The sequence below is a fragment of the Coturnix japonica genome, chromosome 5 (assembly GCF_001577835.2).
Source record: "Coturnix japonica isolate 7356 chromosome 5, Coturnix japonica 2.1, whole genome shotgun sequence".
Lineage (NCBI taxonomy): Eukaryota > Metazoa > Chordata > Aves > Galliformes > Phasianidae > Coturnix > Coturnix japonica.
The window spans coordinates 3,122,321-3,144,766 of record NC_029520.1 but is presented as its reverse complement, the minus strand read 5'-3'; the positions used below and the strand labels follow the sequence as shown (position 1 = coordinate 3,144,766).

General features: G+C 40.9%; 1 long non-coding RNA gene across 4 annotated transcripts in view; it reads left to right on the top strand.

Moving 5' to 3' along the window:
* LOC107314327 overlaps window positions 1-22,079 on the top strand; it is a 29,578-nt gene extending 7,499 nt beyond the window's left edge. For 3 of the 4 annotated variants that reach the window (XR_004307532.1, XR_004307533.1, XR_004307530.1), the window contains 10 exons: window positions 3,151-3,196; window positions 3,668-4,033; window positions 5,324-9,361; window positions 9,882-9,956; window positions 10,708-11,796; window positions 13,336-13,383; window positions 17,558-17,603; window positions 17,930-18,099; window positions 21,533-21,680; window positions 21,860-22,079. This is a non-coding gene — a long non-coding RNA (uncharacterized LOC107314327). The remainder of the gene's footprint in view (window positions 1-3,150; window positions 3,197-3,667; window positions 4,034-5,323; window positions 9,362-9,881; window positions 9,957-10,707; window positions 11,797-13,335; window positions 13,384-17,557; window positions 17,604-17,929; window positions 18,100-21,532; window positions 21,681-21,859) is intronic. The other variant, XR_004307531.1, reaches the window with a different exon arrangement.
* The last annotated feature ends 367 nt before the right edge of the window (window positions 22,080-22,446 follow it).

The window sequence follows — 22,446 nt, the reverse complement described above, 5'->3', positions numbered from 1 at the left end:
CATTGTCGCATGGGCAGCAGATTCCAACTCTGTTGGGAAAACTCCTTTCCATGTTGCTGTGCTTGGGATGCACCTCTGTCCCAAGAGGGGTAAATATGGTCTCCAGAAAAGACACGAAACAGCAGCAGGCACAAACTTTTGGCCTACGCTTTTGACAGTATAATAGGGGGGAGGGGTAGGCTGTATCTTTGTCATCATTCTCCTTTGTTTGTATGCTGTGTTATTACGCCTCACCCTGGGAGAAGCAACAGAAAACTTTTCTTAAATAAGAGAGACTTGTTAATGTAATCATCATCTGATGCTAACAGTCTTGACAGGAACCTATTTTTTGTAAGCAAACCTAGCTAGGAAATGTGATTGCAAAGGTGTCATGATTCAGACTTCAGCTGAATTTCTTAAGTCGTTATCAGCCTAGTCGTAGGGACATTTTACAGTACAGAGCGAGGTAGATATTAATGTCTGTGGTCAACAATCTGCATGTAATAGACAAAGTGTTACACGGTAGTTTCATGGAAAGATTGATGCTGCAGTCCCTGAGATGTTGCTGACTCATCTGTGGCATCTAATGGATGCATTTCCCTGAATTAATTCCCGCTTCCAGTTCCATAAATATGGCAACACTAAAAGATACCTCTTAGGAAACATCCTGTATTCATCTTAGTACTGCTTACTCCCATGGTTAATTACTCTTACTGTTAAGCATTTGCATCTTATTTCTAGCCTAGATATGTCTAGCGTGAGATTCCAGTTATAGCTTACCATCACATCGATATTTTTTTTCAAAAAGCTATTTTCAAATTAGAGGGCTTGAAATTATCCAGTCTTTTTTCAGTAAGAATTTCAAGATAACGATACCAGTCTTTTCAATGAAACAGTTTTTCCCTGATCAGCAAAAGTCTCTTTTCACAGCAACGGAACTTGGTGAAGTAATTAACAGATTTTTGGAATTTAATTTTTAAAACAGTGCTAATGGTTTAGCTTTGATGTTCCAAAGATATGAGGGAGGCCAGGTCTTGCAGTGTGTGGTCATATATTTTACTGGACCAGCTGACAACACACAGGAAAAAGAAAAATGATTTAGAAGTATTCCTTGAGATGAGGAAAGGCTTTTGTGATCAACAGCTTATCTATTTATCAGTCAGTTTAATAAGAGGAATGACTTCTCATCTCAAGTCTTGTTCCTAATATCCAACCTCAATCTCCCCTGATGCAACTTGAGACCTGAACGAGGGTTGTAGTGAGGAGTGGATGGACCTCTTCTCACATGTAACTAGAGATAGGACAAAAATTAACTTCCAATCATTAAAATATTTCCTAACTGTATTGGGGAGTACTCTGTTCTCAACTCTACCAATGTCGGAGTAGGCAGGAAATTGCACTGAGTGATCAAGCAACATAATTACTCAAAAAGAAAAATGCTTTTGTTTAAAATAAGGCAAAGAAGGTGTTGATTCTTTCTCATTCACAACATTTACTACGTATTTGACATTTGAGCTGCTATAACTGGGAAGAGATGAATCCATCCTGAGGGGAAGGATGTTATTTCTACAGCTAATTGGCTGGCTGATACCTTAATTCATAAAGCTGTGTGCCTGCACTCATTTACCATGGCTAAAGACTGCAGCCATTTATAGCAGGCAATGAGAACAAGAATGGTTATTTTTCCTGCTTTCTTTGAAGTTCATTCTTAAAAATCACCAAGATATAAAATTCCTTTTCAATTCATTCTTTCAAAACTCAAGCACCATTAAAATATATCTAATATCAAACCCTCCCCAAGAAATCTGTCACACAGTGACTGAGAACAGCTTCAATTAAATCTTCTTATTAAGTGAAGAAGTAATTTACACTCAGGTTTCACCAGATGAGGTTGATGTAATTATACTAGGGATGTTCCAACAATTGACAGCTCCCCGTAGCCTTATAATCATCTGCAAATTAGAAGACGAAGAGCTCTGAGTTCCCATTTCTCCCATGCACAATGCATATAGAAAGCTAAATAAGGACGTTTCCCAAAGAAGCCACACCTTTCTCGATTCTTTTTTTTTTTCTTCTCTTTAAAAATTTTAACGTAATAGTTGACCTCATTTGTATTTTTTAAAATCATTTTCTTTGTTCTCACTGCCACCTGAGTCCCTTTACCAGTATCCCTAGAGTTTGGGGCAGAGACAGAGCACAGACAGCTGCTGAAGGGAGGCAGGGGAGCAAAGCTGGGTCCAGCCCTGTTTCGGAGCATCTTGAGCCCTTCCTTCTCCTTCAGTGCTGTGGGGTACAAGCAGCAAGACTGCACTTCAACCACTCTTCCCCACAGTGATGTTTCTCCTCCCAGAATTTCTGCCCTAAGCACTGATGGATATTGTAACTGAAGTGCATGATTGTTATTGTTCCTCCTTACCTTGATCCTGTTTATTTTATTTTACTCTGTTTCATATTAGTGATTTTTAACATTTAGTGTTGAGAACTGAACAGAGATTTAGCTAAAAAAATAAAGCAAATCCCAATGTTGAATATTAATATATGTATATATATATATATATAAGATCTTTATGTTACCTGTGTACTTCAATATATAATTCAGAGTGTTTGTTTCTTCTAGTTAAAAGAAAAAAAAACCTTTTCATTTCAACTAGTTAGAAGATCCTTTCGGGATTTTGTCCTTCCCAACCAGTAAAGCTACTTTATGTTCCTAACATGAACAAAGACTTTTCTAAGCTGAGGTCTACATATAAGTCAAATGAAACTTCAAAAAAAATGTTTGGCTTATGATCATTGAAAAAGCTCGTGTCTGGGGAAAAAAAAAATATATGAGCAATTCACAGTTCAGACATAAAATGAGCAAACTGATGTGCGCTTCAGTGCTTAAAGCAAAGGTGCCAAGACTGTCTTGAAGAATAAATTATGCAGTAGATTTAAGTCTGGTCCATTCAAGAAATTCCCTTTACACAGCCTAGCATGCAGAATTTTAACTGTTCTGGGACACATGTATTATTAATGCTCACAAAGACCAGATATTTGTGTGTTAAAAGAAAAGATACAACTGGCCAAATACCTTCTTCAGTCAATCTGCTGTCAACAGTGTGCAAACGTTTCTACAATTACACTGTGCTATTTATTCATCTCCTGAATGGCTGCTGTCTTCTCTTTGTGAAGGTGGAAGATCGAGAGAAAATGTGATACGGCAACTTGAAGTCTTCAGGTATGAATGTTGGAATAGATAAATATTATTTTTATATTTACATTTTGTACCAAAAGTCATTTACTTATGCATCCAGTAACCAGCAGATTAGCTATGCCACATAAGAAAAAAAATCTAGGCTGGAAGAGGTCTTTGAGGTACTGATTTGCTCCTTGATTTCCCTGATGCACCACAGCAGGACTTTTTCTTAGTAATATTTTATTCATTTTTCTCCTCTTCTAATTATCTTTGATTTTTTTTTCCCCTGTCTTTCCTTCCATGCTACACCACAGAAAGTGCGTTTATGGTGAGCAGAGGGGAATTCCTTCCACATATTTCAGGGAGCATGAAATTCAGCCTGGGATTTTGCTGTGAAGGCTAGAGATGAAAAGTGCTAACCAACGAAATATGCTTGAGGGGAAAGCATTTTCTCACTTTCATAATGAAATATTCATATTGTAACACTTCTTTTTTTTTTTTTCCCTATGACAGTCACAGGTGAATCCCAGACTGAACTTTCATGATCTCTAGATGCGGAACTTTGGCCATATCCCTTCTGTCAAGCTTATTCATCTCATAGCACTGGATGAAAAACGTACTGAGCCAGCTGCATCGTTAGTGACTCCTACTCATAACACTTTGTACTTTGTGACTCAGAATGACACGCTAAGATCCTTCTGCCACAGGCCTAATTGACTGGTAGCATCCCCTGGAAGGAGTCTGAACCTCAGCTCTCTGCCCCTGTAAGCCTCCATGGCACCAAGAACACAGGCTGAGGTCGCACCAGCAGTTTCATACAAGCAGTGCAGAGTGTACGTGCTGTCCATCTTCTACATGCTGCAGCTCAGCAGAACAGAGGTAATCCTACACTACCCTATCAGCTGACTTATTTTATTTTATTTTATTTTATTTTATTTTATTTTATTTTATTTTTATTTTATTTTTTCCAAATTGAGAGGTAGTGAAATAAAGCTGCGAGGATTGAAAGGGGGCACAATAGCAAAAATAGATAATATTTGGATGTTAGAAAAATGATTTATTGCTCTCATCTGGTATCAGGCTTGTTTGCTGGGCTGCTGAGGAGCGTATAGCTTGTGACACAGTTACATTTCATGCAATTAAGAAATGGTTGGAATTTCAAAGCTATCCCAAAGGTGCAACATGAATATATTCATTAGCAACCATCAAATGAAGAATAAATATATTCATCATCAGAAATAATTTGTTCCTTTCATGAGCTATGTTATGTATATATTTGTTTGTACATGTAGAATTAGGGTGAACGCATAAAGCGTTCTTCGTGTCCTACAGCTATGAGGGAGTCGTCTTCTGAGTAGAAAATCTGCTTGTCCTACATGGGTAATTTCAGGGTTTGTGCAGTAAATGGGGAATATATAAAACTAAAGGTTTAATCGGATCCGTGCTTCACTGAACTCCACTCAAGGAATGAAAATGAAACGCTCAATGCCACACTTTGAAAGATTCCTTTTACCTGACCTGAGGGAAACAGCTCAACTAATTTTGTGTGTCCTAAAATATGTGAGCGAAATTCTGCTTTTATTGAAATCAATGACCAACCCCTGTGCTCTCCGTGGGGCTGTAATTTCCCTTCCATGTGTGTGCTGTGACTGATGGCCTCTGCCACATGTAGCTCCAGGAAGTGTCATTTATATAAATTTGCTCAGTGCTCTGCACGGCAAAGGCTTGGTGCTGTTGAAGTGAGCCAACAAGCAGTTAACATAATATAAATAATAAATGATACCTGCTAAACAACTCTGTATCAGAGGTTGTAATTGTGTAGAAAGGAAATTTATACGCAATGAAAGCATGTTATTTAATCGCTTCCCTGTTTATGTAGTTTTAGGGCTGATGGCAGATTAAACCGTCAGCTCAAAAACAACTTGACTAATTTTCTCAAGTCCTAAACATAAACAGTTTTGGTTTGAATGTTACGACTTAAGCATTCCAGTTTACGTTGTGGTTTGTTTCATTTTCTTTTCTCTTTTTGGAAAAGTTTGCTGCTGTCTCGGTTTGGGTTTTCCTCTTGCTCCCATAGATACGCTGCTATTCGTCATTCCCAGAAGTGTCAGGTAAGAACATATCAAAGCCTCTTTGTCTGGGTTGCCATGTCTTACTCTTACCTTTCAGTCCGCTGACCTGTGGATGGAAGAGAAACCCAAATGCATTGTGCACATGGGAAATCCTTCTCTTTGGGTGGCCATCACACCAGCACAGCCAGGTGAGAAAGAGGGGGACAAGAAAAGAAAGAAAAAACACCTATAACTATTTATTTGTCCAGTTCAGACAGGCTGCATTCAAGGGCAGTGTGCTTAATTCTAGATTATTTTAATTTGTTCTTCACCCAAGGTTTAAATATTCAGTGGTAAGTCAAATGAAAGTGAAGAACAATGAGAAAAGAGCCCCACGTTGCAAAGCAGAAAAATCCTAATTCAGATTCTCAGTAGCCAGAAGAGAAGGAGACATTGCAGGCACTGTCTTTTTGTTGGTCAGTTATAAAGTGAGGTAACATTTGTTTATACTTCTTTGTTTCATAGAGACTTGCTGAAACAGATTCCCAAAATGTTTACTTTTATTATTAAACTAGGATGCTTTTGTGTAAGCTTGCAGAAATAGTCACAGAAACTGAGAAGTAAAAACGCCTGCTACCACTCATTGCTTTTGAGTAGTATAGGAGAAAGTACATAGGGAGCAGACCTTCGTGCTTATTGTTGTGATTAGGCTACAGTAACTAGCAACTATCTGCTTGCCACATCAAAAGTATCTTATCATATATACCAGCTACATGTGAGATAGAAGATGCTCCTGGCACAGTAATTTCAGTTAAAGGGATAAGAACCTCAGACATTTTTGTACAGACAAGAGGCTGCATGTGCCAAATGCCACACTTAATGGCGGTGACTGTAAGGAACACTCTAAAATCCTGTTTTAAATATAAATGCTAAGTGCTCCTGCCTTCAGTCCTAGCATTACCTTGGGGATTTGTATCAAGCCCTCTGAAAAGGTATAAAATGAAGATTTGGTGCTATAAGGAACATGTATATTCAGACATTTGGTTCTATAGGTCCTTCAAAGTAACTTTTTCTACAGCAGGTGAAGTCCATACCTCAGTGATACTAGCAAAATGCTTAATATTGCCTTCAAGTTCCCAGGAAGAAATAGGAAGCTAATGTGCATGCAGGTAAAAAGAGTTTCAGTGGATTTCTTCTCTGCAGACAGATCTGACGCTGACATTTGCAAAAGGATGCTAAGGCCTGAGGAGCATGACTTGGAAATTAGATGAGAACATCAGGAGCTGGGGGGTAGAACTTTTGAAACTCAAAGGAAAAAAAGTCACAAACAGTATATTAATGTCCTTCCCCAAGGTACGATGTTGTTTTATCCAGCATACCTATTTAGCTCTTTCTAGCCTCTTGTTGTCATTTGTGGCAGCCTTAACCTTATTCTCTGAAATGATCATGCACAGATCATGCGCTTCCTATTAATGCTGCTAAAAATCTGCCTTGTGAATTGAAGTGCATTTAAAGATTTGTCAAAAAGACAGTCCAGAAATGTAATATTGTGAATGTGTGGAGGGAGAGCTGTTAGCAGCTGCACCACGGCACCCTTCATCTTTCATTCTGGTCAGAGCCATGTTGTATGTTTGCATTTTGCTTCAGTCTCTGCCCAGGAATATGGCTATCGCTAAGGCAGCAGGTTGCAGATGCTATTTTCCCCCACCTGACACCATCCTGTTCAGACAATAATGAAAAAGAAATGCCCGATGCCCCAGTATGTTGAATTGGTTTAAACAGTTGAGTGTATCCAAAGAAATGAAAAGTAGCCAAAAAAGCTCTGAATATCTTGGGAAACTGTAGAGTTGAAAAAGCTATAGGTCTTAGGGCAAAACTGATATGTCCATTCACAAATTACTGTTACCTTATCCCACTGGCTTGAGGAGAAATTGTAAGAGCCAAGAATGTTGGCACCTGGCTGGTATCGTGTTTCCTCCACCTGCATTTCGGTGAGCACCACCTGTGCCAATGTCAGCCACCCCCAGATGTTTACCTCCCATCCCACACTGTTGGTGAAAGGTTTCTGGGTATCCCAAGCAGCCAGAACCAGCCTAGAGGAAGGAGGGGACCTGGGTGCAGGGGATGACAGAGGCCACCACCAAATTTTGGCTCAGAACTATTAAGCCCTGTTCATTTCCCAGGTTGTGCCAGAGCTGGGGTGCTGCAGCCAGGGGGTTTCTCACAGAAAAAGCCCAGTGCTTTGTTAAGAGAGGGAAGGTAAAGGAGTGGTATGCTGTGTGCAGTGTTATGCTGTGTGCAGTGGTTCTGTTCAGATTCAAAATCACGGTGTCTCTATGCCTGGGCTTATGAGATTTTTGGAGCTGAAGAGTGCTCTCCTTCTTAGTTTTCTTCTTGCCATGATCGCTGGAGACTTTTGGATGCTGTTTGCACGTCTTTCATCCCCTCTGCTCCTAAGGGATTATTTAGTCCTAACCGCCTGACATTTACTTGGCTTTGAGTCTTAGAATGAACATGAAGCCAGGCGGGGAAAAATCTTCTGGCATAATTTCATCATAGACGTGGTGATGTTATAGATTATCCTATTTATTTTCTTTTTCGTATGAGTAATAGAGCAGCAAGAGTTTAGAAAAACAGTCCTGGCAAGAAGACTCTCTTTATGTTAAATAATATTTAAAAAGCAACTTTAAGAGCAGTACTGAAAACATTGTTCCCTTAACAGCTGCCACATCTCCGAGGTCAGCTGCTGACCAGTAAGATAGGAAGTGGAAACGGCTTTGGGTGTAGAAGGAGTTAGCCAACCGGAGGGTTCTGTCACCATTTGGGGATTGAAACAAAATAATATTTCAAATTCTTTAATATTAAAATTCTTCTTTTCTTCCTCTCAGCCAGCTGGTGCATCACGTTTCTCCATTTCATAGCTAATTCATAATGGTTGTAAGAAAATACTACCATGGTAAAAGTTCCCTGAGTTGCTACATAAGCAGAGGCCCATGATGAAGGAATTGGTTTCTGAGTGTTAAGTTTTCCACAGACACGACTGGATATGCACTTTGCAGATGTTTGGAATACTGGAGTCCACACTCTCTCCTATAGGGAAGATCTGTTTAGTCCAAAACGGCTTAGTGTGAAGTTGCCCAAATTACCTCTGAGTGAATATAAAACCTCATTCATATCCTGGATGCTATGTACAGAAGCTATTAAGTGCTTTGTCCAGAACAACCCTCATTCCAGTGTAAGATTATGGATCTATAGTGAGATTTCCCTTGGCTGAGGCATACGTAGAGTTGATTTCTACCCAAAAACAGGAAGTATTGGAAATTTAAGTATAATTCAGAATTATCATTTCTTTGGGGGGTCGGGAGGGGAAGAGGAAAAAAGAGAGAAGTAGAGAATAATAAAGAAAGCAGACAAACAAACCCCCAAAGATACATTTGTGAGTGTAAATATTTTCTGCTTCTCAAGATGATGCTTTGAGTGATAAACTCTCTACTCCAATCTCTGTATCTTAAGAAATTGATCTATGTGACTGGGCTGGGATGAGGCTGGAAGTTGCACAAAGAACTTTCATGCATGCAATTATCTGTTAAAAATGTTGCATTTCCATTTTTACCTGAAAACAGGCATCTCAGACTAGTCTCTCTAGCACATCTGGCTCTGCTTCTTTTGTGCAAATCTAATACCGACATACAGGCTTCAGTAAATTTCTTTGACACTAATGAAGGGAAGAATGAGGTGACTAATTACTTTTTGGGAAACAGATACATTATAAATGTGAAATCCACTGGCTGTCTGATTGTCCCACCTTGAGCAGTTCTCTTTAGCTATCAGCCAGCAGTTTACAGGCTTTGTTCACCTCTGGTAGTGCGAAACAGTTTTGTTGCCTGGGAGCACGGTCCTCAGAGCCCAGAGTGAACTAAATCCTCCAATAGGTCAGAAACATTTATGGCTTATTATACAAACAGTGACAAGGATCAAGTAATTTGCACTGTGGGTTTTCACACGCTCTGGGGAAATTGCTGAAATTATTAAAAAATATGGGAAATCCTAGCAAGTAATCCATCACCTTCACAAATATTTTCCTCTTTGCATCTAATTCCATGCAGATGTGTGAGAGTCCAGGCAACTGTGCTTGTGTTTGAATCTCTGCTGAAAGGTGAAGGTTTGTTATTGTTTTGGGGGTTTTTTAATTTTATTTTCTTTTTTAACATTCTGCCACCTATTGGTAGCCGTGGGTGAGTTAGGGGCTGTGCACAGCTCCACGATGTACAACACAGCCAATACAATTCAGTGTCCCTGTCCCTCTTAATTAGCACAATCATTTACTCTTCTTCCTGTGTGATTTACTCTGCAGAAGTTCCTATGGATCATATGATGTTAGGGGAAGCCATCAAAGCATTAAAATGATTCCACTCACTTGGGGTTGGCCTGATGACAAACCAAACTCTGATTTTGGATTGTCTTTCACTGTAGCAATACATCTGAAGTTCTGGGGCCTCTCTAACTCGGTCTGATGTGAATACTTCTAGTAATGCTGCGTGGTAAAAACACTGAGAAAGCCAACAACTTTTCTGACTATCTTGAGGCATTACTTATTCTTGTTTCTGATGTATGTTGAATAGAACTAGGTATTCACTGTGCCTGGAACGCACTTTGAGAACTCTTTCATTCTTCAGGTATAATACCGGTCTTGTTGAGCTCTTTATGTTTAAAAGAAGAGGAAGTTTTCTTTCACCTTGAGGAAACTTTGGGTAAGCTTTTATGAAGATGACTGAGAAAACCTCTTGTGATTTTGATTTTAATGGAATATGCACCATATGTCTATTCTTTATTCAGCAGTACATTCAACCAGCGCACACAAAAAATGATCCTTCTCTCATTTTTAATTCCTCATATAAGTTTAGCATCACTTTAAAGATTACATCATGGTGAAGGAGGGAGGGATCAAAGACTAGGCCCAGCCTGTTCTCCAGCCTTTCTTATGAGGGGTTAATCTCTCTTTGAAGATTTTTATCATGGATGTGAAACTTGAATCTCTGAAATAGCAGATGTGGGAAGGGTTTGGACTATCGTGTTGCTGTTGGATGTTGAGTGTCTTTGGAAAACACAAAGGGAAGAATCGGGGTGAGAAGAAACAGGGAGCTGGGACAGGTAAAAACAGGTCACATTTCATAACTTGGACATCAACCAGGAATTCCAGTGTAAGCATAAGCTGAAGATGTCAGAAATAAAAATACAAATAAAGCTAAAGGTGCAAAATAACGAGAAAAAGCTGGGAGAATGAACAATAGAAGGAATTACCCATTAACTGACCTTCACAAGTATTTGCCTGTGGAGGAATAAATAAATAAATAAATTTCCTGGGTTAAAAACAAAGGCTACAGTGTGACCAGCTGGTTTAAGAAAATAAAGGTGAGATGTAATTAAGGAACCCTGCTGAGGCGCTCATGGATGTACTCTGTGTTCTCTAGGGAAGCTGATGTGAGGTACCTTCTTTTTTAGGGCAGCAAAGATGGCACTGTGTAAGACTGGAGTGCTGCGTTAATACATTTGGAAGGAAACAGATCAGCTAAAAGATAGCAAAACACCGAAAGGTTAGACTATGAAAAAGGTGGAAGACTTGGACTGTGACTCCAGAGGCCTTTAGGTATAAAATTTTTCAAACATTTCTGTGAAAGCAGCAAATCCGTATTAGATACAGTGACTATAGCAGATAAATTTAGTGTAGAAACAAACTTAATGTGGTGTTTTTCAGTATCCTCCAGGAGGAAAGACGACTCCTATGAATTACAGATTCATGTTCATTGCTTCTAGGTAAACCTGTAAAAATGATCGTCATAAGTAAATGTCTAAAACCCTTGGCAGTGGATATGAACTGAAAGAGTAAAACAGGCTTTCCTCTGAAGGAAAACTGTACCTCTTTAAATATCTTGATTTTCCTTTTAATTCACAAAATGACAGGTAAGTAATTAGACGAGGCATGAAACAGGAGGTAAAGTGCTATCATGTTTCCCCAGGGTAGTGGACTGGAAAAAGAAGTACCTCTAAATCTAAGCATGCCAAAGTGCTAGCTGTGGAATGAGCCTTGAAGAGATTGACAGGGAGATTTGGGGGGGCTCATTGCTGAGTAAGCCTGAGCCAGCACAGGCACAGCTCCCAGCAGAAGGGAAACTCCGTGGTGTCTCCAGGTCCTGCACTACCATTCAAACCCTGTTTTGTTCCCTCTCCTGAGGTAGGCTTTAATTCTACATGAGCGTTTCATTTCCATGGAAAGATTTATTGCATAGATGATCAAGCCAGTCTTCACATAGAAGCAGCATATTCCAATGTAAGTGTCCGACAAGGTTTGTTCTCTGGTGTCAACAAGACTCAAACCTCTCTGTCGCAGACAGATTTACTGTACTGATCTCTTTTCCAGATCCATAGTTACCTGTTGGTGCCAGGAGTTGTTGTTTCATTTGCTGGGAAGCTTCCAGAGAGCTCTGCATTCCTGTCAGACCCATAGTTCCCTGGCTGGAGAGAGTGGAATGACACACAGAACCTCAACGATGCAAGGAACGGGCACTGAGTGATATCTGGAAAGTAATACTGGTAAAATGTGCACAGGAACTGGCTTCTTAATTAGTTAGTTGCAACTTCTCTGCAGGAAGACTTGTGATAGTGTAGTACTGAGTCACGTATCAACGTACTCACAGTTCAGTAAAAGTCAGTTTGCTGAATAGCAGCTGAAAGGGATGATAAGAACGAGGTACATACATCATGTGAGGGGAAGAAAGTATAAAAATATGGTTCTGTTTTACAAATTAGTCATTCCCTTTTTTTGAAAGTGCCATTTTTATTCCTTGTCATCAAATGTGAAAGGGGAATGCTAAGGTAGAAGTGATTTAGGGATGAAGGAGAAAAATGATGGACTTACACTTAGAAATATATTTATCTAGAAGTGATACAGCAACAGCTTTGAATACTTCATAATGCATTTGGAAAGGCCGCTTGTGCAGCACAAGGCCATGTTTGTTGGAAACAGCTCTTGAATTGGAAAAAGAGATGGTGGAAGCTGAGAAATAACTGGTGTTCAGTCTGTTGTAACAGAAGTTCACCTCCTGCTGCTAGTGCTGGTACTGTAAATACTATAGCTGGTGAATCCACTTAAAGCATAGGTTCACACCCACATGCAGCTATCATGAACACCCACACCACTTCGCATAGAACGTCCACAGCAAACAGTGTCTCTGCTGACCCATGTGCTGAACAGACCACACAGTAACTCATTCATTTCACAGGGGGAGAGAGAGGGGCTGTGGAAACTAAAGTCTGCAGCACACATTTTCCTTTTTAATGCTTTTCTTTTATCTGTTTTCTTTTGTAATTCAAAAGTGTTTGCCATAGGAGTAATTGATAGAGCCTTTGACACAGATTAACGAGGCCTGTACAGTGTTCATTTAGTGATGGCGGGAGAGCTGATCCTAAACTTATGTATTAACATTTGGGCTAGGAGACTATTAGTAATGCTGAGGAAACAAACAAACATATTTTTCTTCTTGAATAGGTTTCCTGGGAGCTGATGTGCTTAGTAGCACACGAGATAGCACTAGAGAGTACAGGAGCTGGCCACACCTGCCATTTTATCCTAGTGTCAGCAAGTCCCCCCCCCATGCTGAACATGAAAGCCACTGGGCCTCAACTTTTTGACTGTCTTTTTACAGATTAGCTGAGATTAGAATCGTGGAATCACAGAATGGCTTGGGTTGAATGAAACCTTATGGAACGTCTAGTTCCAACCCTGTGCTGTGAGGCCCACTGGATCAGGCTACCTAGGGCCCCATCCAACCTGGCTTCCAATGCCTCCATGGATGAGGTATCCACAGCCTCTCTGGGCAGGCTGTGCTGGTGCCTCACCACCTCTGAGTAACAAATTTCCTAACTTCTGTCCTAAATCTCCACGTTTAGTTGCTGCATAAGACACTTCAACATATGTTGCTTAACTACATAGTTAACACACATAAATAGGTGACAGTCATCTATTTTCCCCCTTCATGAGCAGATGAGGTGGGCAGTGTGGGCACAGTAGCCATTTACAAACATCTGTACCAAACATAGTCGTACTGATGATTTGAACTGTGTTCATTCCAGAGAAGTTAACTCATATGAAGAAGCATATGTGGATTACAGAAAAGAAAGGTATGGTTACATCAAACGTCATTCACCCCACACCTTGCTTTTCAGAGATCACTGCAGTCTTTTCAAGTCTCAACCCAAGACCTGTTCTCATGCTAGTTGTCCATCATAAACTGCTTAAACATGTAAATATTTTTGTCTCTACTTGCAGCAACACCATAGCAGCTGATGCATATGGCCCAGTAATGCCTAATTTTATCTAGCTTTTATAGTAGTTTATTGTAGTTACTGGGAGTCACCTTTTCCATGGTGAATGCAGCATCAAGCTGATTTGTGTACGTGTATGACACATGTTGTAAACTGGAGAGCAAAGCTGGTGGGAAATGCATTGTTTTGCTGTTCTGCTTTTGCTCTAGGAAAGAAACTTGTTTCGTTTATAGCAATTGAGAACAGGAATTCAAAACTTGGCTAAGTATTATTTGGGTGAAGTAAGCAGGTCTGTCAGCCTGATGTTAGCGATGTGCTTTTCTCCATCTTCATGAAAATCTTCTGAAACCCATCCAACTTGCAAATCTTGGAGAAATCTGTTTGCCGGAGCTCAGTGCGGTGTGTGAGTAGAGCCTGTCAGCGTGTTGCCGGGCTGCCCTCCAGGTTTCCCTCTGGCTGCTGGGAATAGGCTGCTGCCGTGTTCTCCTCCTCCTGGTGCTTCTCCCCTTGTAGGTCCAGAATGAAAGAGTTGTGGTTACCTTTTATGTTTCCTGTACTGCACTTTTCACAGCAGTGTCTGGACCTGATGAAAGGTTGAGGGCTGCTATGTAATGATAATAGGAGCAATATTTTTGAGAGAGGCTTCAACAATACAGCAGTTAAAACACTGTCAGGAAGCAATAATGCTACTGTAACTCTATGGCAAACGTGTGGCATCTGTTCTTGTCAAGCCAGTTTGTCTTAATACAGGCAACGCTCAATGAGATAGGGTCTGGATTTTGAGCTCACTTTGTTTAATTATCCATAAGAAAAGACTTGAGTTTCTTTCTTGTTGCTTACCAAGCAAGTAATTTTTGTAATGCAATTTACTATGCCAGTGGTTTGTTTGTTTTTTTTTCACAATTTAAAATGTATTGCCTTCAGTGTATTTTTTGAATGGGATCAATTTTTTTTTCTGATAGGAAAGAGGAACGGAACTCAGAAGTCATTGCTTGTAATGAAATGATGAAGGAATACTTGTATTAACTGTTGTTGTGGACATTCCACCTGGCGGTCAGTTTAGACTCAGGGAACAACACACTCAATGTGAAAAAATGAGTCCAAAGAGGCACCGGTTGTGGCTTTCTGTCCTAGCACTTCCATTGCTGTTTCCACTGGAACCAGTTGCAACTGGTGCTCAGCTCTGAGCACGGTCAAAAATATTCTGAGAGTCTTCTGTAGTTGTGTGTAATCTCCCCACACTTTAATTATCCCCTGTACAACAGGGATGAGAGTAATACTTGCCTGCTGTCACCTCCGTGTCTTTATCTGCACTTGTTCTCACTGTAGGATCCCAAGCCTGGCTGAGCTCCTAAGCAATTTGGCTATACAAATAGAAATAGCTGCAGCCGTTATTTATTTCGTTATTTACAAAAGATGATAGGGGCACAGCCACCTCACAGACATTCTTAATCCTCTTAATATTTGCATGTGCTTGTTTTTAATCCTCAGCCCCATGTAGTTCATGAGTTGGAGTCGGAACGTAAAAGAACAGGAGCTGTGTTCCTATAAAATGAACTGGAGAAATCCAGAAAAATGGATCTGCTGCTCCCATGTTGCTTCATGATTTCAAAGCACGTACAAGCTCCCTTAAATCAAGGCTGCTGTTCGTCTGTTTGCTTGGCAGCATCCAATAACATGTCAATATGGAGAAATCTAGGGAGGTCTTCCACTGCTCATATATCTTCTTGCTATCGCTTGAATTTGAGGAATGTCTGAAGGGAGCTGATAGTTGATTCAGTGGAATCAAATACAGTTTTGTGTTCTGGCCCCTTGATTATTGAATCGCAGTGGCTGTCAGCATGGTGAGTTCTCTATTTGTTTTCGCTGATGGCGGAAGCTTTGGGGTCCCTCCTAAGGGATTTACTTTCAGTCATCTCTGCTGAAAAGCAACGATTTTTTTTTTAGCTCCTCGGTTCTTTACAGAGTTTTGTCAAAAGGAAGTATTACCTTTTTTGATGTGAAACACAAAACAAGAAACAAAGCTGACCTGGTATTTTGAATGAGCAGGTAACTGTGCAGTAACTGAAAGTGTGAAGATTCCCATGCCCCAAGGAATTGTTGCTATTATGCTGTTTCTTATATAGGGCTACATCCTGCCTTCTTCGTTAATTGAACACAACTGCTAAAACATCCTTTACAATAAGCACTTCTTCATACGAAACATATTTCCTGGATCTATAAAACAGCTTTTAGAAAGGGAGAACTGTATTTAAGGAAGACATTAATATAGTTCCACAGAATGATGCTTGCTGACATATGGAGCACTTTTTGAATAATTCACTTTGAAATTAACACTATAATGCCATTTACCTTTTAAGTCCTATTTACTGGAGCTGCAAAGAATTGTTCTCCAGAGATGAGGATAATGGCAAACTCCAGTCTTTCAGACCTTCTTTGGTCTAATAAGAATGGTCAGATGATTTCATGCAAACAAGACCAGTAAGTCACCCAGTTTCTGGTTTCAGCAGCAGCAGAGCAGACCCATGGAGGTCCTGCCCTTAGTCCAGTGCCACAGTTTTCTCCCCCCTTGGTGGTGGGAACAGAATGGTTCAAGGGACCAATCTGTAAACTGGCTCACAGGAGCCATCTGGGTTCAATTTAATCCTTTGGAAAGCAGGGATTATTTCCACAAACACAGATAAATTCCATGCTGTGATTTGCAGGGCTGCCCCGCAGGCAGTCTGGAGGCTCAGAGACAGCTGTCCTCTAGAGCTGGTTTGGCTCAAAATCTTCCGCCACCGGTACTGCAAAGAGCAACCCAGACCTTCTCAATGAAGCCTGAGGAAGCATAGTCATTGTAAAAGCCTAGGTTTTCTTCCACCTTTCTGCAACAGCTGGAGTATGCAAAGTAATCTGCAGGAAAAAAAAAGAAGGTGTTGCTGGAACTTCTGCCCAATAAAAGCAGTTGCAAATTTCTTAGCCAAATGTGCAGAGCGATGTGTGCTTGTAATATCACAGCTACAACTCATTTCTCCTACAGCTCCTTCATAACTTGTTCTTCAGTTAATTTTAGATGTAAATAATGAGGCGCGGGTATTAGGAAAAAGGTAGGGTGAAGGGCTTTTCTATTGATTTCAAAATGACATTTAACGTGAGTTTTTCTCATTGATAACAGACACGACAGATGTTGACTTTTGGAGGCAGAGTGCTCAGTTTTTATTCACTCAACACCTGCTAAGCACTACCAGCAAAAATGTTTTTGATATTCTCGCTGTTGGTCTTTGATAGGGATGACTCTGTCAACTAATTCAGCCCAAGCTGAAGCTGATATTTTGCTGAGACATCAGTAAAGAGCAGAAATGTATACCTGCTTCCTATTGTGGTTCATGCTGATATTTTTATCTTCTGTTTTGGTTAGCTTCAGTATTGCCAACCTCAAACATTACAAAAAAAAAAAAAAAAAAAAAAAAGTGAGTCAGCTTACAAAAATATTGAGATTGCTTTCATTTTATGTACCTGTGGGGTTTATGGTTTATTTTCTTTAGTCAAGCATAACATATAAAAGCATGTGCTGTAAAAGTTGCTTAGAAATGTGTTGGCTGAGCAATCTATATGGTCAGAAGAATACAGATACTGGGCCTTGCTGCTCCCTTCTACCAGCACCGTTGCTGGGGCTGGTGATAAGCTGGGTAAGTTGGCACCACTGCCACAGTCAGCCTGAAATAATCTGTGCAGAATACCTCATGTTTTCATTGAGCTGAAACATAAACCCACTCATCCAGCCTCACTTCCAGGTATGCTGGGCAAAGTGTACCTGGGCAAAAGTAAGAAACTGTCTGGTTCAGTCTTCAGTGGGAGTCTCTGAATCCTGCAAGAGTCAAGAAATTGATAATAACATCTAGATTTGTCTGAATTCTATATATATCCCAGAGGGACTGAGTTTGATTCCCTCACTTATTTACACTGATGCAAGGAAAGCATTTCAATTCTCCAAATGCTCCCTCATGTGGCTTCTTAGTACTAATACTGAAACATTTATGCCTTCTAGGAGATTACAACTCAATGCCAGGAAGCAGGCTGATACAACATAAGAGGTATTTCATGTAACCTTTGACATTAGAAAATGATGATTATGGATCATGCATGTGAAATATGTTGCTTTGATGTTGTTAAATTAGCTTGAATGAAGGTATGTGTGTTTGTGCCCCCATGCTGAGGAAGGGGAAGATGTTGTAGTGGTCATGTTTGCATCTGGGTTGTCTGGTCAGACGTCATGGGGACAAGTGAGGGATAAACACCTGAAAATAAGGGAAATTCTTTGGACAGAAATCTGAAGAAGTGAAAGCCTGATGTGTACAGCATCCAAGAGAACAGTACAGTCCCTTAATGTGCTGCTTCACTTTCTGGGAAACAAATACAGGAGATGAAGAGAGAAAAGAAGATAGAAGGAGGCAAACATGCCATTGCTTTGCAGCTGCAGGGGAGAGGAGAATGTCCTCCTCCACCACAGTTCAGAAGATGTTCCTCTGAGGTCTGACCTTTCCTGTTTGATTACAACGTGGGAAGCCACTGCTGAAGCTCAATAAGCAGGTGATGATGCAGTTTGTGTAGGAAACAGGCTTGTTTCTGTTCATCTTAATGGCCTAGTCATCGGATGACCTAGGTCAGCACAGCTTGTTTCTGCAGTGACAGCTCTGTCGGTGCTTTGAGCAGCACTGAGCGGGCAGCTGGGCTCTGCTTCCCTTAGCCTCCTGTTGGGATCCAGCCACAAACGTGGGCATCGGGGTCTTGGTGGCACTGCTGGCTCTGTGCTGAGCACTGCTCTAATGAGCGGGAAGTGACCAAAGCCTAGCAGCTTGCTGTTGTATGGAAAATACCTGGATAAGGCTGGATGTGGCTCTGGGCAGCCTGCTACGGTGTTTGGCGACCCTATCCATGGAAGGGGGTTGAAACTAGATATTTGAGGTCCTTTTCAACCCAGATTGTTCTATGGTGCTATGATTCTATAATAAGGTGCTTGTTTTTCCACTTACACTTGAGTGCTGGAGAGACGTGACAATGTATCTCCTAAATTTAATCAGAGCATAGGTGGCCCTAGAGGGCTGCTGGTCTCAGCAGTCATTTAAATGAATTTAAGCAGGAGAGCAGAATGGTGCAGGTGAGGAGGAAATCCTGAGAGAAGTCACGTTCAGAAAAGCACTTTTGTTTTCAAAGCCCACACCTGACCCCAGAGCATTTGTATGGTACGCAAACAAAGGCATGTATTTGCGCAGGTGTTTAGGTGCATTGCCTAGCAGAGCTGAGCGCGCTCCATCCCAAGAGGTGTTCAAGGCCAGTTGGAGGGGGCCCTGGGCAGCCTGATCTGATGGGTAGCAGATGCCATCAGTGAAAATTTTCTGGAAATATACAGTGTTGACACCTCCTCAGCAAAACTGCTTGGAAGGTGACGCTGTGCCTGTGAACACTCAAGAGAATGTGCTCGATATTCCCATTGTTTTCATCCATGTTGCAACCAACAGTGCCTTTGCTTTTGAACGTGCTGTTCCAGTGGTTGAAGTTTTGTTTTCCTTGCTGAGGCAGATACACCAGCATGTTTCCTGTAATCTGTACACCGGGGAATACTCTTCCCTGGTTTAGAGTTGAACATGGAGGACAATATCCTTCTGAAAGAGCGAAGTATGAAGCTGTTATATCTTCATTTGCACATATGTCCCATTCTTTGTGACAAAGTGCCTATAATTCATTGAAGCTGATAAAAACTATGGAGCCCACTCTGACATTTGGCAGATTGCAGACTAAGACTTAGCAGTGCATCTGCTCCTAAAACCATGGGGCAAAAGGTTTCAGGTCGCACCTTGCCTCATGTGACACTTCTCAGTTTTGGTGCACCAAATACAAACAGCTCCATAATTGATAACAGGCACTGACCTTTCCCAGAGATAATGTCAGATTGGTTTATTATAGCAACTACTGGTCTTTTTTAGCAGGATTCTTGTCAGTCTGGTAGAATGTTCAAGCACCTTCCAAGCAAAATGTTAAACACTAAAAATCAGTGAAACTCTTCCACTTGTGTTAATTAGCAATGGCATCTAATTGAGACTCAGCTTTTGAGACTTAGTTGGATGTGTAATAGTGATTTATGCAAAGTACTTTTGATCCTCTTCCTTTCTTGCCTATTCAGACATCCAACTTCCAATAACACTATGAGATTAAGTTGCTATACCAGTTTGAAATCCAGAAGTTATTTTAAGTACAGTATTCAGACCCCCAAACACTGAGACCCTTCTCTAGAGCACTGAGAATGACATTGCAGCGCAGCCTTGCTTTAGGACTGCAAGTCCAGTTCAATGCAGAGTTTAGCAAGATGTCTTAGAGCAAGAGGGTATAAGAAACATAAATACCAAGAACTTTAGTATTCACATCACCCACCCCTTCAATTAGTCATTTTGTTTATGGCCTTCTCCTCCCTTCAGCAGTGGAGATGGGCACTGCTTGCAGGTTCTGGTTCTCAACAGAGCAAACAGGATGCTGCTGTCCCAGCCCTCCCTGGCAATATGGAATTCTGCTCTTTTAAAACTAATGGCCGCTTCTGGGTGATTCTCACAGTCACTGCATTACAGCAGTGCTAAAATGCAAATGGCAAGTTCTAGTTCATAGGGATGGGCAGCTGAGTGGAGCTAAATGGGAGCCATTGGTGAGCAAAATGCAAATGAAATAAGCAGAATCAAAGTTCTTTTGCAAAGCAGCTATAGAAATCCCCTTCATTTCTTTTTCTTTTTTTTTTTTTTTTCTTTTTCTTTAATTGGTCTTACAAGTCAGTATAGCATTCTCATAAATTCACTGCACTCCATGACCTGAATTCATACAACCTGCATGTAAAGTATCCCAAAGTTATATGAATCACTGTTTTGTGTTTATTTGGATATTATTCATATGAGGTCCTTAAAGCACTGTGGGGAAAAAAATGTATCTAAATTGCAAGAATATTAAAAATAGGCAGCAGGGATTCTAACACTGGGAATTAAAAGGGCTCAGGGACTCCTAATAAAGACAGCAAATACAAAGGAAATTTTAATTACTAAAAAGGCGTATGTAATTCTCCATTTCTGTAATCTCACATCCAATGATGCCAACATGTGTATATGTGATTTAGACTGCTTAGGCACCAATCCAAAGAAGCAATACCACCAGATCTACTGTTATTCTCTGACCTACTCGTGTTTTGTGTACCGCTTTCCCACTTGCAGCAGAAAACAATGTGCTATAAATAAATTAATTTTAAAAACCTAACAAGCAACTACATTTGATTGAGATTATCTGTTGTCAAAAATCCCACAGCCTGTTCCTTTGAAAAGCTTTCAGTAATGTTTATTCAGTGTAGACCTCATTTCACCTTGCTAGCATTGCAGGGGGGCCTTATGGCAGCCGTAATTTGTGTTTATAGCTATCTAGGTACAGCTGAGACTGTGCAGAAGTATGTTGTTTCAGTGACAACTGAGACCCAAGGGGCTGTGACTGGTGAGCTGGGTAGACTTCAGCTGTGACAAACAGTGATTTGTTGCACAGAGGTCCACGCTGCCCTTCTTCCCACCCATGCCAGGCTGGTGTTTCAGCTTGCTGTGCAGCAGCCGCCGCCAGCCTCCAGTTTACCTTGAGGCACTGAGCATAAGTTTCCTCAGCATTCCAAATTGCAAGCTGGCCATTCAGCAGCCACTTCTTGAGCAACGGAGACCTTTCTGCAGAGAGGCGCTCAGAGCACAGCTAGAGGCAGCAAGCACAAAAGCCATTGTAAGAAAAACCATTCCCTCTTATGAGCATATTTTAGGGAAAATTTGTAGCATGGACAAACCACAGCACAGATACATTGCAGCGCTTTAAGTAGCCTGAACACTTGAAAAATGTTTTTTGTTACATAAGGCCATTAAAATGGGGAGAATATGGCTGAAATCCTGCATGTAGTGAAACCTTAAAAGCAGAAACCACAGTGTACTGCCCCGTGATTTTTCTTTCTTTCTTTTACCAGATGGAGCAGCCATCTCCAAAGCAGCCACAGGCTGCCCTCGAGCTCACAACCATTCGCAATCTCTCTACTTAGAGGCCAACCAGCCGTTCTGCTCCAAGCAGCAAGCTTAAGCGGAAGTGCACGAGCAGAGATTCTTCATACTCAGAAGGTAAATAAAGCAGGGCTTTTGAAAAAGCAGACACAGCGGTGTCCTGGCCAGAGCACCAGCTCCTATAAATCACACCACGCTCCTGGAGCCGTGGCGTACCCTGCTGGAAACCTCCCCAAACTTTTGTTTTTCTTTTTTTCTCTCTCTCTCTCTTTTTTTTTTTTTTCCTATCTGTGGAGGAATTTCATGCAGAAGCAGGAGAACAGCCCAAGGATCACAGCTCATCCTTCCTTGCTTTTTAGACAAGAACTTTTAAAATGAAGTGTGGTGCTGCAGTGGAATCTACCCTGTACTTGGTATGCATCGCTTTGATGAGGGGTGTGCTGAGCTCAATATCTTCTATTCTGTTGGTTTTCTAGATATTTCATGTTTAATTTCCAAATAAACAATTAGTATGAATGTGTTCTGAGTTTTGTCCTGCCTCTCACTGTGCACCAATCACCTGCAAAGGAGAGATCCAAAAGAATGATATCTGTGTGTCTCTTCCAGCTTGGGGAGTTTTACAATCCTATGCAATGCAAAACAGTCAGGAACTGCTGAGTCTAAAGCTGCTCCAGTTCAGCTGACTTTTATGTCAGCCCTGGCCCTTATTTTCTCCTTAGGTACGTTTTATGGGCCTGTGGAATAAAAAGCTGACTTTGAGATTAAAGACCATTTGGTAAACCGGAGACATGTGCTTTTCATCTGGGACACTATGGCACATGCAAATAACAATAAAACCAGTGACACAGACATCACAGGCCCATAAAACCTGCCATTTTGAGCT